Here is a 16,278-nt window from a genome sequence, read left to right as displayed (position 1 = left end):
TTAATTTTATAGGCTATATTTTATAATAATATAAATATTAATTATATTTATATTAATTATATTTATATTAATTATAATATATAATTATTTTAATATTAATTATAAATAGTTTATTAATATAAATTTTATAGGAACATGCACCAAAAGTAGCCATTTTCTCCCGCCTCTTCCCGGCCAAACCCTCCCTCCTTTATTCTTGGTCTCTCTTCCGCTCAGCATCCAAAATATCTTCCTTTTCTCTTTTTTCCCCTCTTTCATTGTTGTTTTCGTTTGTCGAACCCTTTGTGTTCTCCTTATCTCTTTGTTAAATTTGGGTTTAGTTTTCCCCTTAATTCATCGTGAAGTTCTAAGACGATACTCGTTTGGTTGTGGCTCCAAGTCATTTTTTACTAAGTTATTTTAGGGCCTTTGTTTTTCTTCAGTGTTTAATTTATTTCGAGGTTAGTTTTTAGTACCCATCTATATCTGAAAAGCTCTTTTTTTCTCGTTAGATTCACAATTACTCTTTAGATTGTTTATTAGATTTTTTTGTGCTTGACTTGCATGAGTTTATGAAGAACTGTGTGTGCAATACTGTGTTTCGGGGCATCCTTTTTTTCCTTTAAGTCGGAAGATGAGAGAACTCCTGTTCACCACATTGTTGAAGAGACATTTCCTCTTCTTCTCAATATATTTAATAAGCTTGTGCTTGTCGACAAGCCATCCCTAGAAGTAGCATATCTTATCAAGCTTATATGCAAAATTTTCTGGTCATCCATATATGTAAGTTTGTATTTTGCTAGTTTTATAGTGCATCTTCATTGTTTTTATTACCCGATCTTTGAATGGGGTGGTAAAGGAGCTTAATATTTTCCATTTTTTATATTACTTTATTTTTTTGGACATACTTATTTAATGAATTTGTTTTTATTTGAGATTGTGCCTATTACTGTTTGTAAAAAGTGTTTTTCATGGAGATTTGATGATCTTATATTGTGCTATTGTTATGAACTCTTGATCTCCTTATGTATTACCAATAAAATAAGAGAAAATAACTTGAGTGACCGAAAATGCCTTATAATATACGATTTTGACCAACTTTTTTTGGATTTGCAAAAATAACCAACGAATTCACAACTCAATTTCGAATTCGCAACATGAAAGCCAATTTCACAACACAGTTTCCGAATTCGTAACATAGAATTTGGAATTCGCACACAGAAGTCGAATTCGCAACTCGAATTTCTTTTTCGTAACTCGATTTTTAAATTCGCAACACGAGTTTCATTTTCGTAACTCAATTTTCTAATTCGCAAAGTGAGTTTCAATTTCGCAACTCGATTTTCAAATTCACAACGCAAATTTAAATTTTGTAAATCAGCTTTTAATTTTGCAACACAAATGTTTTGGTTATATACTCATCGTAACTTATAAGCTAAACCCTAAATCATAACTCAATCTCATCTCCATCTCTCACTCTCTCCGACGACATCCGTCCCCATCTCCGGTGACCCCCTCCATCTTCATCTCTCACGGCCACCCTCTTACAACCATTCACGACCATAAATGGAAAATCAACCACCGAGGGTTAGTTTTCTTAATTTTTATTTTGAAAATTTTCTATTATTATTAGATAATTAATTATTTTCATATTTAAATTGATGTTAAATTTACTCATAATTTAAATTCAATATAATATTTTACATATAATATAGATAGATTAACCATTTCACTTAGATTGCCTAGTAATTTCACTCGGTTGCTGTCAATACTGCTAAACAATTGTTTAGTCTTTAACCCTGTGAAGTTAGTATTTGGTAAATAGGCTTACATTATGCCATCGCCCTTTGGTTTTTGGTTGAAGAAATGCACTTCATTCAAGCTTCAATTTGTAGAAGAAGAGTAGTTTATTTCAAGAAACATAAATTCGCAACTCGAAAATCGCAACTCGAAAATGAAATTCGCAACACGAAAATCGCAACTCGAATTTCGAGTTGCAAATTTCATTTTCGAGTTGCGATTTTCGTGTTGCGAATTTAAGTTTCAAATTGCGAATTCGATTTTCGAGTTGCAAAATTGATTTTCTTGAAATAAATTTTCAACGCTTAAGCACTTCTTCTACACACAACACTTATGCTGAGAGACCTTGAACCTGCACTAAACCTATATGTTGTCCTTTTTTTATACTTATGCTTACTTCTAGAATGTTATCTGATGCATTTTGTGAACTATGATAAAATAATGACTTGAGTGAATACTGGGCTAGTTTGAAAGATTAATATCATATTTGGTTTAATAATATTAAGATTAGATAAGATAATCTATATTTTCCCTATTTAATATCATGTATGTTTATTGTGTATAATTTGTAGTTTTTGGTATATTATTAGTATATCTAACTTAGTATTTTTATTATTTTTGTTAGGAATTTTTTTGGTTGCATTGACTTTAAGGAATAAATTAAGCCTAGCCACTACAATTGCGTCGACACTTACACCTGTCCAAAGAAATTTGTTTGAGAATACTTGTTTCGGGCCATGACTGAAAGTACAACATCCAAGTGGAGATGCTTTGTTGACTCATTTGTTTCTACAGACCATGACTAACGATCTACCCGAGGGGATACCACGTGGAGATGAGGAGATATGGTTTCATTTTCCACCGGGGGCGGGAGGAGTTTTGCTTGGTCACTAGTCTACGTTTCGGATGACACGATGAATTAGGTCCATACACTAGTCATATCGCCACCCCATCATTGTTATTTCGGGTTTTTCCTGACCTGGTAAAGGTGATGGCCACTTTACACGTCGACGATTTGTGCAGATTACTTCTTAAAGATGATTTTACTCAGATGTATGACCTTGATGTTGTCCGAGTATACATTTTGCTACTTTTGTATGTCGGTTTTTTAGCAAAACAGGGCAGGCAACCTATTTGTAAGGATTTAGTATTATTGGTAGATGACTTAGATGAATGGAACATGTTTCTGTGGGGTTCATATATATGGAAAGCCACTTGGAAAAATTGTCGTCTGCCTTTGAGGACCGTCTAATTTGCATGGGCATGGTTCCAAATACACTTTGGTAGGCTTTATTTGGGCCTTTAAGGTAAGAAATATAAAATGTTTCCAAAATTAATTATTTAACAATTACTAAAATTAATGTTTGTGTATTACACTGTAGATTTGGATATTTGAGGCACTTCCCAGCATATGACGATCGATGATGTAAGTAAACACAAATACTACCATATATAAATAATTTATTACTAGTAGACGTTTGAATTTATTTGGGCTTTTATATTGTTAGGAGGCAAACTATCTATTACAGACATTGATACCCACAGAGGCTGAGGTTGCCACTGATTGGTAGGGATAGCAAAAAAACCCGAACCCGACGGGGAAAATTGAAAACCGAATTAAACGGGGACGAGGAAAAACTGTTTATGCTAAACGGGGACGGGTTTGGTAATCCCCGCCACGATTACCAGATTACTCGGCCCGATACCCGGCCCGATACCCGACCCGATAAATATTAAAAATAATTATTATATATATTTCTATATAATATTAATAAATTTAATTTAAATTAAAAAAATATATATATATATATATATATATATATATATATACCCGGCCCGATACCCGACCCGATACCCGTTTAAATAATTATTTATGCTAAACAGGGATACCCGTTTCCCCGCGGTTTTCCTCGATTACCTGATGGGGATCCTTGTTTAAATCCTGCGGTTTTTTAAGTGGGGACGGGTATGGGTTTTTTAATCGGGGACGGGGATAGGGGGACCAATACCCAGCCCGAACCCGGCCCGTTGCCATCCCTACTGATTGGTGGCAAGCTAGTAGACCTTTTTTTTATGGGACAGATGATGAGCACCCCCCACTTTTTCATCGAGTCGATTCTCCACTTCGACATGGAGATCTATCACCTCATCGAGTCGATTCTCCACTTCGACACCGAGATCCATCACCTTATCAAGCTGATTCTACACCTCGACACCAAGATCCATCACCTATTCCATCACATCATCGAGCATCTTCTCCACCATCACCTCATGTTAGGCGACTAAAAAAGATGCCACGATATTTATCTCCCCGTTTTCCACCTCCACGGGATGAGTTAGGTGCTTTACGTGATGAGGTCGGTGCTTTACGTGATGATAATGGTGCTTTATATGATGAGGTAGGTGCTTTATGTGGTGAGGTAGCTACTTTACGTGATGACAATGGTTCTTTACGTGATGAGGTAGGTGCTCTACATGAGATTGTTTCATCGTTGCAGAATGAGGTGTGTATTCTACGCGATGAGGTATCCTACACCTCGACATTATTTATTTATTTAATGATTTATGTATTAATTTATTTTTAGAGGCCCGATGATAATATATTACATGATGACCACTATAATTCCGAGCCAGACTAGCCATCTGCCTTTAGATATATGTATACTATTTTTCTTGCACGACAGGGTTCACGCATCAGACGTCGTGGACCTGCCATTACGTCTCTTTTCACCCCAATAGTTCCAAGACTGCATAAGAAGAAGCCTTATCCACCTACCATTATTCAAGGTCCATCTCCCATTGTTCAGGATTCACCTCTCATCGTTCAAGAGGCCCCTCCCATCGTTCAGGATCCATCTCCCATTATTCAGGATCCATCTCCCATCGTTTAGGATCCACCCCGCATCGTTCATGATCCACATTCCATACTATGTAGATATATTGGTAAACCCCCTCTTGTGCCCGATATACTGGATCCGATATGGCTTTCGTATATATGCACACTACCGGACACAATTGAGGATAATACCATTTTGGTACCATTCCTCAGCACGAGATATGCACACTACCGGACACAGTTGAGGATAATACCGTTTGGGCTAAGACCACAGTTGATTTTTATCTACATGAACGGAGCAAGGGGTGCTTCACCGATATATGCAAAATCGACCATACACATTTGTTTCTTAAGCGGTCTTGGTGGGGTGTTTTATTAGGGGTTGAAGATAATGGCTATTTCGAATGGGGATACATATTATATTCTTTTTATATTGATTTTGATTATTTTTTTAATTTATTAAATTCACTAATATATGTATTTTTTTTTATAAAACAATATATTGATGCATGGGTAACACTACTTCTGATTTTAAGGAAATTGAAGAAACTCAAAAAGACGCGATGGACTATTATGCCTTCATCTTTTCACTCAACTCACTTACAGGATCAGAGAGACGCTTCATATGCGTTAGGTAATGGCAAAGCTATCCTTTATCCTGAGTGGTGGGAGGTCGATAAGGTTAGTATTTAGTTTTGCATATTTAAAGGTGTTCATCAAATTTATTTGATGTGCGCAGTTGAAGTATTATTTATTTAATATTGCAGGTGTTTATCCCTGTTATGGAACATCGTCATTGGTTTCTCGTCGAGCTTCAGCTCCCATCACTGAAGATGATAGTATATGACAGCTGTTTGAATTACGTACCATTGTCTGCTTTGAAAGATATTATTTGTAGGGGATGGATTGATCTTCTGTCTAAATACTTGGATGTGATTGCTTATTGGACTAATTCAGGAAATGAGAAGTCGAATAAGTTAAAAGTTGCAATGATGAGAGATGAGAGACGAGACAACGCCACAATAAACGTCAATAGCCAAAGGGGATTGTGGTCCATTTGTATGCATGTGCTTGGAACGTATGACGAGAGGAGGCAAACAGTTTCTACCTCCGACAGATAGAGATAGAGGTGCAGTAGGGTTGTGGTTTCGGTATTTTATGGCTAGAGATATATATGCGAGATGTTGCCTACCTGCATCCATTGGTTGATATGCGACAATATGACCATGTGAGAATTTCCTTTTGCCTTAGTTCATTATTTTCATATCTGAATGTTTTGGGAATTTGTAACTAGACGTTATAGATTAACATTTCTAATTGTTTTGGGAATTTTTGCTTTATGCATGTTTGCCTAACATCGTATTATCAACTAAATAAATTATGTATATTTGCATTGTTTCTAAGTGGATGTTTCATGCACAGATATACCATTGATTCTGGGTGTTTGTGCTTCAATTATACCATTCTCGGATCATAATCACGTATTCTTGCGCTTGTGATGAACATCTCCATTTTCGGCAGCTTCCTGCTGGCATTGTAAATTTGATAACTTTTCTTCCGCTCTTACCGGTAAGATTCTGTTGATAACTCCTTTAACTACTCCTTTTTTAGATACAAGCCTTTTTGATCCCATAGTTGGGCTTGTCCTTACTCCACATTAACGTTCACTGTAAATTTCCATTCTATTCACTTTGCAAGGATAAGGAGAATAAAATGGGGACCATTGTCAAAGAGGATTAAGGTTGACCAGATAGGTCTACTACTAAGTATTATGTGAGAACTGAGCATAGCTTCACTTGATTGCTGATTTTTCAACTAGTTGAATATCCATCATCGAAACTAGTTGAATATGTATTCAAGGCTTATTTACTAGTAAAGTTTGTGTTTTGTTCATATATGTGGGTTTTGAAAATCAACCACTCATGAATATTGTCTGGGGCACATTCATACCAATGTCAAAGAAGATTAAGGTCGACCAGATAAGTCTACTACTAAGTATTATGGTGAGAACTGAGCATGACTTCACTTGATTGCTGATTTTTCAACTAGTTGAATATCCATCATCTAAACTAGTTGAATATCCATCATCTAAACTTGTTGAATATCCATCATCTAAACTAGTTGAATATGTATTCAAGGCTTTTTTACTAGTAAAGTTTGTGTTTTGTTCATATATGTGGGTATTGAAAATCAACCACTCATGAATATTGTCTGGGCACATACATACCAATGTGCTGTAAAGTGTAAATAATTTGAAAATTTATTTTTTTTGATTGATTTGTTTAATTGAATATGCATTATGTTGAAGGCAAACTATCAAAAGACCCATTGAAGGCAAACTATCCTTAAGAAAATCAAATTCGCAACTCGATATTAAAATTCACAACACGAAAATCGCAACTCGATATTAAAATTCGCAACTCGAAAATCGCAACTCGATATTAAAATTCGCAACTCGAAAATCGAATTCGCAAATCGAAAATGAAATTCACAACTCGAAATTGAGTTGCGAATTTCATTTTCAAGTTGCGAATTCGATTTTCGTGTTGCGAATTGCGAATTCAATTTTCCAGTTGCGAATTTTCATTAGGCAAATTTTCCTACTAATCATACTTGTTTAGTTATTACAAAACTAAAGTTCAAGTGTCTGGAGAAGTTCACAATAACCATCTTTTTTTTAGTTTCACATTCAAGGCAAACATCTTCAAAAAGATAACAGACAACAATCTTGATAAGTGATAACAACTGAACAGATCATAGCAATGGTCAAACTCAAGTTAAGTAATATATATAGAAAGAATCAAGTGATGTCAGGAGTACATCTTAATAATGCATGCCTAACTGCAAAAATGTATGCATCCACACATAAAATACACATAAAGCTATTTCTCTAATGTTCATATGACTATAGCTATAAAATACAGACAACAACTAGGATCATATTAGTGCTATTAATATAGTAATATAAGCTTACTTTATACAAAGTTACCATTGTCACGTTCTTGTTTATTCTATTAGTACTAATATATAATAAGTGTTATACAATAATGAATACATAATACAACGTTTGCATATAAAAATCACCTAAGTTAATAGTCCCAAAAGGTAAAGGCGATTGTGATTGCGATTTTGATTTCCCTTTACTTGGGACCATATGAGCTTTGGATTTTGATGAAGATCCATATTTTGGTGGAGGAAAAGATGATTATGATGGCACTAGTGATCCACAGGTCAACCTTGTATGACCACTTTCCTTGCACCGACTGCATGTCAATATCTTCTTCTCTTCACCCTTAGAAGGTATACGATCATGATTTTTTGGTCGGCCAGGTAGCCTTCTATCCATGACTGGTGGCAAAATTGTTTGTAAGTTATATGGTATATCCCAATCAAAAGGATGTAGAATAGGGTAGCCAATCTCGACATAAGTCTGTCGATATACTTCTGTAGTGTAGTAATCCATATCGTATGCGCTTGAATCATCTTGGTTTAGATGAAGAGCAACTTTTATAACATGGCCACATGGATAACCAGATGTTTATCATTTCATACAACTACACGTCTTTGCATTTAGATCGATAAGCCCATTTAAGTTATTATCCAAGACTTCAAACAAAGTGTTTGAACATGGTTCAACTCTCCATGACGTTGACTTCACAACACGTTTCGTTATCTTTTTTTCAGTCCATGGTGTAACACAACGTTCCAATGTTCCTGTAATTTTAAATAAATAATACTTAGTAAAATCTATTAAATATGATAAGTTACGAATTTAAAGAAATAATACATGCATGATTTCTTTTCTTATAGTATCACTGTTGAATAGAGGCTAAAAAAAACTCCATTAACATAGTAATGGGTAATTTTCAGAAATGACGACTTAGAGCGTTGATTAATTCTACACTATTAGACGTCATGAAACCATATATTGCTCCAAGTTGATGTACTCTTGACCATTTTTCAAACGCAACATCTTCTAGTGTTTGAGCACATTGAGGCAAAACACGTCTTAAACAATTTATATGCTTATTAAAATCCATTTCCCGATAAGCTTTTATAGCCTTCCAGTATGTCCATTTGTGATTTTTTATACCATCAGACCTTGATTTTAGATTTATGTACAAATGAATACCACAAAGTCCATGAAAAGCATTTGGGAAACACCTTCTAATAGCGTTATCAATTAAGTTTACCCTGTCGGATATGATTTTCAGATTGCTAATAAGACTTATGCAATCCCTAAGATGCCCCATAAACCATGTCCATGAATCAGAAGTTTCAGATTTGCCAACCCCGTAAGCTATTGGTAGTATCCCATTGTTAGCATCCATGGCTATTGCTAATAAGTTTGTTCCAAGGTATCGACCTTTCAAATGTCTCCGTCAACTATAATAACTGGGCACATGCAAGTAACAAACGAACGAATCTACAAAATAATATACACAGAAAATATAATCATTTAAATGTGAAATGCATGTAACTAAAAAAAATGAGTCAACAAAATTATATTGATTTACTAACCACAGCACCAATGGCGATAAACAGCAACTCAAAACATCCATCTCTATCTGTTTTGATATGAGTTACCGACCCAAGATTTTTCAGCTTTAAATTGTGACAATAAGCCGACAGTTGGGCAAACGATGCTTTTGGCGACCCCCTCAACAATTCCAAGGCATAATATTTGGCTCGCCAAGCTTGAGAATATGAGATACTAATCTTGAACCGAGCATTCATGTCAGTCATAATTTCATGATTTCATGACCTTGATATACCCTGCCATTCAAAAACATCAACTCAGCCAGAAAACCACCCAACACCTTTTTGTTTGCCTGTCTATGGTAAGGAAAAACTTGGGTTCTTGAACATGTATGTTTATCAATAAAATTCCTAACTTGAAATATTTCACAATCTTTTATCCTCTTTGCAATCATACGCTACGTACAATTTTTGTCAATCCTACACTTTGTTTCGAAATGATCTTTGCTTGATTTGTTAACTTTTAGTTGATAGCCAGCTTCCACACATTTCGTATACAAAGCTATCTTCAAGTCTTTCTTTGTATAAAAAAATCATCTTTCTTGATACGAATAACTTTTGTGTAACAATCAACTACTATCTTTACCAACTCTTCTTCCGGTATCAGAAGTAATTCTGACATATTCCAGTTATACTCTCGAGGCTCTTTCTTAACAACCTTTATATTACCATGAATTTTCTTTTTCTTTTCTTTGGGGACTTCTTCTTCTTCTTCTTCTTCAGGGTTATATGAATTACATAATGGATGTTCAACATGTTCATTCACAGCCGTAACTTCCTCCTTATTATCATCAACAATATCTTCCTCGGCAGCGGCTGTTTCATCATCAAAATCCGGGTATTGACCAATAACAAAATCATTATTGTAATAAGCAGGGTCTGTTTCTTCTTCTTTACTTTTACCCCAAAACTGATCTGAAACATCATCAAAATCTGAGTATTTACCAAGATCAAAGTCCGGGTATTGACCAAGATTAAATTTTGAATACTGACTAGTACTCACATTTTTATCTGTTGGCTCATCATCGTCTAACTGGTCAATATGAAAACCAAAATTTGGGTCTGTAAATTGATTGGGATTTGGATTAGGGAAAAGTTGTGGATTTTGAGATTGTGTTTGATATTGTGTTTGGTATTGGAAATGTGGTGAAACAAATTTTCTTGGTGATGAAATTGTGGTGGAACCATGAAATTTTGAGGCTGATAACAACGTTGTACATTGTGAACACCATAAACTGAGGCTGAAGAACTTAGTTGATTATTACCCATTACTAGCCCAACTTCACTACTTCTAAGTTCAACAACATACAATGTAACATCATCTTGAGAAACACTAATGTAAGCAATGAATCGTTCAACATCATCATTGTCGATTAACAAATAAACTTTATCATTTCTCTGATAAGATAGCCTAAATCCACTTAGAGGCTCTAAACTCAATTTCTTTGAAACACGTAACATTAGATTTTCATAAGTTAACTTTTTAATGATAGTTTTAGTTGAAGATTCATGGGTAAAGTCATATATTTTAAAACACCATTAACATTCTCTCATGACCCTCCATAACACAAATCTATCCAAACATGATCAACATTAGATGATTTCATTCTACAAATTGTAAATAAAGTAATTTACTAAACAAACGAGCTATAAACTAGATATGATCACTAACTTAGAGAAAAACATACCTTTATTAAGTTGATACTTGATAATTTGGGAGAGAAATCATTGAAAAATTATATAGAAATAAAATTATGTAAAAAAAATTAGAGATAGGGAAGGATGTCGTCGGATATGGGGACGGATGTCGCCGGAGAGAGTGAGAGATGGACTGACTGAGTTGTGATTTAGGGGTTTAGGTTATGAGTTATTGCCGCTGCTTAGTTTATATACCTAAAATATTTGTGTTGCGAAATTAAAAGATGTGTTGCAAAATTAAAATTCGCATTGCGAATTCAAAAATCGAGTTGCGAAAAAGAAATTACTGTTGCGAAATTGAAACTCGCGTTACAAATTAGAAAATCTTGTTGCGAAAAGGAAACTCGTGTTGCGAATTTAAAAATCAAGTTGCGAAAAAGAAATTTGTGTTGCGAAATTGTCAAATTCGAGTTGCGAATTCGACTTCTGTGTTACGAATTCCAAATTTTGTGTTACGAATTCCAAATTTCAGTTGCAAATTCAGAAACTGTGTTGCGAAATTGGAGTTCGTGTTGCGAATTCGAAACTGAGTTGCGAATTCGAAACTGAGTTGCGAATTCGTTGGTTATTTTTGCAAATCCAAAAAAAAGTTGGTTAAAATCGTATATTATAAGGCATTTTCGGTCACTCAAATTATTTTCTCATAAAATAATAGACAGTCTTTTCTTTTTAGTTCAGATGTGCAAACTTTTTCAATACATTACTAGCATAGTAGCATTTTAATTAATCCATATTAGTGAATTCTTATTAATTTTTGAGCTGCAGGAAAAATTGCTTGCCAAATATTTTGAGAATATTTGTATTATTTTTTCTGCTGCAATTTGTTCCTTGTGAGTTGGCTTTATTAGGTTTGTTTGATTCAGTTGCCATCTTTGGGCTGTTGTCTCAAATTTTCAGTTGGAGATTCCAAAGCAGTTACTTGATCCGAATGTGTTCGATGCTTGGATGATGCTTTTCTTAAATGTTCTGGAGAGGCTTGTACCTGTGGAAGGCCAACCTGTAGATCCTGAGCTTAGGAAATCATGGGGGTGGTGGAAGGTGAAAAATGGACAGTTTATATTTTAAATAGGCTATACACTCGGTATGTTTTAAAACTGAAACATGGCATCCTATTTTATTGCAATAATATTGATATGTTCCAACCTCTGAGCCTGTTATTCTCAAGCTTGTTATAAGTTTTAACTGAACAGTTTTTTAATAATTTGTAAGTAACTGGATGATTTTCTCATCTAAGATAGACGTTTAATTAGTGTAACTTGCCTGAGTCCATAGGTTGATTTCGTTAATTTCTTGAACTCGTTTCTTTAATTGGATTGGTAATCTTTTCAGATGATTGATTATGATTTGTTGAAAGACGGGTTCCACTTGAAGGGAAGAAATTTCAAAGCTAGTAATTTTAGTCACATTCAATGAAGTATTTGATATTTTTGCAATTGTTTATGTTTATTTGTTGTTTGGTCGTGTATGTTGACAGTTGAGTGGCTTTAAGGATGTCTAAGAGTGAAGATTCCGGTAGCCCTGGATGGAGTGCATCCTTTTTTATGCCGACAAAGGAGGATGTTGCTAGAGCAGTTGCTGCAGTAACAGCAACTGCGACTGTTGTTCATTCTCCTCAACCATCTGTTGTATATTCATTGAAAGATGAAAATACCGGTAGCAGATTTCAGAAGCTATAACCATCTGCTTGTCTAATTATCACTCAATATATATTTATTGCAAGGCCTAATATGAGGCCTGATAAACCTCTTTTATTTTACTTGTATATGTTCGTTATGTTTTAACTAGAAACCAAGAATCTCAAAAAACATTTTAATGACATTGTAATTTTACATGTGCAAGATCATAGATCTTTTAAGGAACCCTCAAGGTTGTTCGAGAGCATGGTTGTTGTTGGACTTCCTCCTAGTTGTGATGTTCAGGCTCTTCAAAGGCAATATGTCACCAGACAGTTTAAAGGTTATGGGAAGTTACGAAGTGCTCTAAGTTGTCAGAATAATTCTCTTGTCGAACCTTGCCTCGAACCCCAGGTGGGTGTTCTTCATAAACAAGTATTTTCTTAAAGGCCTCTCATGTTGAGGAGGGGGGATTGCAATGGATCATGTCTTTGGATATTGATTTTGTTATCTATCTCCAGGTCTTATTTGTTTATCCACCAGAAAAGTAGCTACTGATTAAATACAAAGATCTTCTTTCATTTTGCTTCCTTGGAGGTGTAGAGGTTGGCTAATTGTTCTCCTTCCATTTATTGTTTGCAGTGCATAGTAGTGTGAAATGTTCATGCTAAAAAGTGTTTTAACTCATGATGTCTTGTGAATGCTCAGTTGAGCAAGTTTGTCAATTTAATTTCTATTTCTTTTCCCTGTAAAATATATATTGCATTATAGATCCAAATTGAAGTTGTTTTTTCTAAAGTCTGTCTTTGCTATATCAGGTTCATGCCGTTGAGAGAACTCCTTCAATGAGTGAGCTGAATGAAATTCTTCTTTCACAGGTATTTTTATTAAAATGTGACGTTAATATATATTGCGTTCTCTTGTCCTAATTTGGAGTCCATGGGAAATTTCTACATCGAGTAGGGCTGTCAATAGGATCACAGGGTATTTTGACCACTGATTGTATGCTTTCTTAATGCATGATGCTTGCTGAATTGATTCTTGCTGAATTGATGCAATAATGTTTGCTGAATTGGTATATTGATGCTTGTCGGTTACTGTTGTCTATTACTCACTGATGCCTTGTAAATTATTGTTGTTGGTCTGACTTAAATCAATTTTTGAACCTTATAAATTCTTATCTAAATAGTTACTCAAGTGGAATTATGTTGGTGGCATTTTGACTTTTAAAGTTAGAAAGTTTCCCACAATTAAACATGTTGGCAGCATTTAGGTATAAAGGCTCGATGATGATATTTTTGGTAGTATAGTTAGGCTTTTAGCCTTAAAACCTTAGCTATAAGATCTGAGAGCATTTATTCCAACATAAATTTATTTTGTTTAGTTGATTTTATTGTAATTTTAGTGTTTCCAAGTGTAATAAAATTAACTTTATTTATAATTTTTTTGTTTTAGTATTAGTAATTGTTGAGTTAATCGATCGACGAATATGACCAAGAGGGGGGTGAATTGGCAATTAAAATATCAGTGTAAGCTTTTGTAGAAAATTAAATTTATTTGCACAGCGATTTAGAGTGGTTCGACTTTCTCAACCAAAGTCTGCGTCCACTACCTTAACTATCCACACTAAGGATTTTCCAAAAATTCACTAATTTGTCTTTCTTTTGAGGACAAAGAGTAACCTTACACATCCATCAAGAATTATACCCCAAATTCTTGAGAACACTCTCTCCCAAAGAGAACAATACAAATTTTGCAAACTTACAAGAAAATCCCCACAAAGCAAGATGTTTGCACAATTCTAGAACAACGAAAGAACACTCAAGAATAATATAATTGAGTACAATAAGTGTTCTTGAAAGCAAAAATGAATATTGAATGAAATAGGCTTGAAAATGCTCAAACTTGAGGTTTGATGCTTTCTCTTTGATTCTCTCTTGATTCTTGTTGATTGTTGTTTCTTGTTGTTAATCAATGGCTTCTAAGCTTGTTTAAACACTCCTTCAATTGATTTTGAATGTTGGGGATGATTAGTGGAGTCAATGTAGCCGTTTAAGTGTGAAAAAAATTAATACAATTAGTGGGAGCATCTGGTGCATCGGTAAACTATGTGTAAAATTCAAATATTTCGAACCGTTGGACCCTTAGTGCATCGGTGCACTAAGAGTGCATCAATGCATAAAATGCATTCGATGTTTTAAACAAGCCTGAGTGCATCGATGCATAAAATGCATTCGATATGGTGAGTGCATCGATGCATCAATTCGTGCATCGGTGCATCCCTTCTCAATTTTGATTTTGGGCTCATTTTTGGTTCAAAATACTTTGTGAAAATTGTTTCAAAAATATTTTAAGTATAAAGCACAATTTTACACATTAGTAAGGATTGAAATTGAACTTTGAAAGACTTGGAGTAGTATTTTGATATTCGAGTAATTAAATCGAATATACTTAGAAAATCATTTGTAAAATCTTAAAATTCATTTAACTTAATTTGTTATATCGAAACATCAAAATGTTTTCAACAATCTCCCCCTTTTTGATATAACAAAACATTTTAGTAATTTTAAGATTTTCTAATAAATTTTGAAATCAAGTTTGAAAAATTACTCCCCCTTTTTGTTAAATCAAAAAGACTTCAAAACGCTTTAAACAAGGTTGTGAAAAAACATAGCCAATTGATTATAAATAAATATAGCTTAAACTGCTAAAATCAAAGATCAAGAGAAATGTTAGTCATTAGTTTCATAATTCAATATTCATAATCAAATATGAAATGATATAATTGGTCATAATTCAACTAATATGTAAATGATGCAAAAATTAATAAACATTAAGTTCAAACATCCAATCATCCAAATCATAAATCCAAACAAATTCAAACATTCAACAACCAAAGTAAAACAATCCAAAAGCATTCAAAATGTTTAAAACAATAAGATCTAAGTTTTTTTTCCAATAAAGCTAAGCAAGAAACAAGATCTAATCATCATCGGTGGATCAGGAGGAGATAAATGTGTCCAGATGTTGGTCATATCACGTGAAAGAGCATCGACCCTCTCGTCCAAAGTATCGAAACGATGGTTCATCGTCTCGTTGGTAGCAGTCAGATTAGAATCGATGGATGCGAGCCTCATATCAAGATTCTCCATAAATGATCAGAAGTATGGAGGCATTGATCTTCTTGCTGTGCTGGTTCCAGAGTAGGCTCATCGTCTAGTACGTGATCGTAAATATCTTGCGTAAGTTGTTGAAGCTCGGGATCGTCGTCAGCAGTCGGTGCCGAAGGAGGAGGAGCACGAGAACAGTTGGGAGCTGCTCGTGAAGAACTGGCTCCAGGAGTTTGCTTATTGGGTCGAAAGACACATTGACCAATTTCCTCGTCCTGTTTCCAATAAGTTTTCTTCAAGGAATTGAGATTGATTTGATTTTGAAGAGGGATTGGACTGTCGATAGAAACTCTAAGACCAAGTTTGATAAAAAGATTACTAAGTAGACATCCATAAACTAAAGTTTCGACATGTTTAGAAGGGACAATATTTATGGTATCTATTAGTTCACTAAAAATGATTTGTGGAAAATTTTCTTTCTATTATTCTGGATACAATGCATTCACCATAAATCCCTGACACGAAGAGTGGAGTACCTACCTCCGGATGGTCGAAACCACCAAGAGATCATTAAATGTAGAAAACGATCGTGATATGTACTTAAGGTACTAACACTAGCATTAGGAAGATATGGATATGCCACCGTTTCTTTCGCATTGTATAAACCATTGTCATCTAGCCTAAATTGTTTAGCTATAGTCTT

This window comes from Hibiscus syriacus, unplaced genomic scaffold (genome assembly GCF_006381635.1).
Source record: "Hibiscus syriacus cultivar Baekdansim isolate YM2019G1 unplaced genomic scaffold, ASM638163v2 tig00110773_pilon, whole genome shotgun sequence".
Lineage (NCBI taxonomy): Eukaryota > Viridiplantae > Streptophyta > Magnoliopsida > Malvales > Malvaceae > Hibiscus > Hibiscus syriacus.
The sequence above is the reverse complement of the archived record's forward strand: the minus strand, read 5'-3'. Positions refer to the sequence as shown.